The sequence below is a fragment of the Octodon degus genome, unplaced genomic scaffold (assembly GCF_000260255.1).
Source record: "Octodon degus isolate 3935 unplaced genomic scaffold, OctDeg1.0 scaffold00094, whole genome shotgun sequence".
NCBI lineage: Eukaryota > Metazoa > Chordata > Mammalia > Rodentia > Octodontidae > Octodon > Octodon degus.
This window is the reverse complement of record NW_004524670.1, coordinates 4321012-4323447: the sequence shown is the minus strand read 5'-3', so window position 1 is coordinate 4323447 and position 2436 is coordinate 4321012. Positions and strand designations below refer to the sequence as shown.

Sequence of the window (2436 nt, the reverse complement as noted above, 5' to 3'; positions counted from 1 at the left end):
TTTGAATTTATTTTATTTTGAGACAGGGTGTCACTAACTCATTAAATAGTTTTGAGACAGTGTGTCACTAGCTCATTAAATAGCCCAGGTTGGGCTAAAATTTTGGATCCTACTTCCTCAGGTTTATAGAGAGCTGGATTACAAGCATGGACCAGCACTCCCAGCTGGAATTTTAATATAGAAATATTTTAGTGTAATGGAGATAAAAATAATTATAGCAAACTGCTACACATATGAATTTCTAAGTGAGGCATCCCTCTTTATCATGGGTATTTTTGAATATTCACTGAGGAAGACCGAAAGAGCAGTTGTTGGAGCGGTGATTGCTGACTTCTGCACAAGGAGAAGGTAATAGACATTTTCTCACAGTTTCAGGTAAAAAAGAAAATACCCTTTTACTGTAATTTGTACCCTTCTTTGTGACTGGATTTTTAGATTGAGACTTGGGAATTAAGGTTTTTCTGAGGTCAATTTATCATTCATTATTTGTAGTGACCTAGAAACAATTTCTACTGGAAAAGACAAAGAAAAATTATTTCACCTAAAATGTTTTTTCTTTTGATTACAAATACTTTCACTAATACTCCAGTGAATATTCTAGTTAATATGCTCAAATTAATAATAGGATTATTCCTTTTTATTTTCATATTTTAGGGCAGGGTTTACAGGGTGTTCAGGGTCTCACTACTAGATCAGAGTCTTAGTGATCCCCTTCTTTAGGGCCTCCCAAGAGGTGGGATTACAGGTGAGTGCTACCACACCCAGTCTCAATTGCTGTCTCAGCATATCCCATGCTGGGGGTGGGGCTGGCATGGCAGGCCCTGGGGACTGAACTCCCGGCCCCAGCTCCTGCTTGCAGGCCCTTTAACCCTCTGAGCTATTTGGTAGGCCAATATTAGGATATTTCAAATATTCACATTTCCCCTAAACTAAAAATAACCCAAAGTCCTTTTCTAAAAATATAACTTGACTTTTGCTCTTTTACAAAAAAACCCCAAGAAAACCCCCAAAAACAAAGGATGAAAACTCTTCTGAAACTGAGATTACATTTCCATTGGACTAGAACTTACACACACTATTTTGTTTTAGTAACTGAAGAACAGTGATTTTTGTTAAGGATAGATAACACATTAATATTGGAAAAAAATTAGGCTTTTTATGATGGTTAAAATTGGTGGACAATATTTTTCCATATACTTTAAATTTATTATGGATTTTTTTGGTCAAAATTTTATGGCAGCATTGCATTAAAATAATTTCCAACTCATAGTATAACTTAGATAAATAGTTCCAACTCAGGTGCACCTTTCCTTAGTCTACTTTCTGACAAGGTCATATATTTTAGAGTTAAAGCCTCGTTCATCAGATCTGAAAGTCTAAGCGATCATAACTTAGAAAACAGTAATATCTTCCTGTGCTATTTATGTGTCCAATTACAGGTTGTAATTGCCTCTAAGGGAAGCCATTAAGAATGCAAAATATTCTTACAGACACTGCTGTAGCATCGCTACATGCACCCCAACCATGGCAGAATTCCTGTTGCAGAAAAAAATAATAACCTGGCAAAGTCCAACCAGTCTTCTGTGACAGAATTTGTCTTGCTGGGACTTTGTGGCTACTCAGAGCTTGAGGTCATTTACTTTGTTCTTGTCCTATGTATGCATCTGGCGATTCTGCTGGGAAAGGGAGTTATCATCACTGTGCCTGTGACTCCCACTCGCACACCCCTAAGTACTTTTTCCTCGGTAACTTGTCATTCTTGGGTATCTGCTGCACTAGGTCTTCTGTTCCCTGATTCCTGAGTAGTTTCTTAACATGAAAGAAGACCACTTCCTTCTCTGGATGTGGAATGCAAATGTTTCTTTCATTTGCTATGGGAGCCACAGGAAGTGTCCTTTTAAGTATGATGGCGTTTGACCCCTATGTGGCCATCTGTCACCCTTTGAGACACCCCATCGTTGTGAGCAAGGCTTCCTATGTTCCCAGGATACTGGGTCCTGGATTGCAGGAGGGGTCAACTCTGTATGACAGACTTTTCTTGCCGGGCAGCTTCCTTTCTGTGGGAATAATGCCATGAATCACTTGTGAAATCTTGGCTGTCTCAAAACTGGCATGTGTTGATGTGTCCGTTAATGTTATATGATTTTTCCTGTGGTTCCAGTATTTTCATTTTTGTTCTCTATCTTTTCATTTTCTCCACCAGCCTGAGGATTCTTTCTGCAGAGGGAACATGCAGAGCCTTTGCCACCTGCTCTGCCCACCTCACAGTGGTTATCATAGTCTACGGGACCATCCTCTTCATGTATGCAAAACCTAAAGCTAAACTTCTGGGGCAGACAGAGAAGTCACAGACAAAACTATCGCTCTCTTCTATGGTGTGGTGACACCTCCGCTAAATCCGCTCATCTACAGTTTGAGGAACAAAGATGTGAAAGA

At 39.3% G+C, this 2436-nt stretch overlaps 1 pseudogene; it reads left to right on the top strand.

The window, feature by feature from the left end:
- Window positions 1-1511: 1511 nt before the first annotated feature.
- The window catches only part of LOC101580520, a 3529-nt pseudogene continuing 2604 nt past the window's right edge, over window positions 1512-2436 (top strand).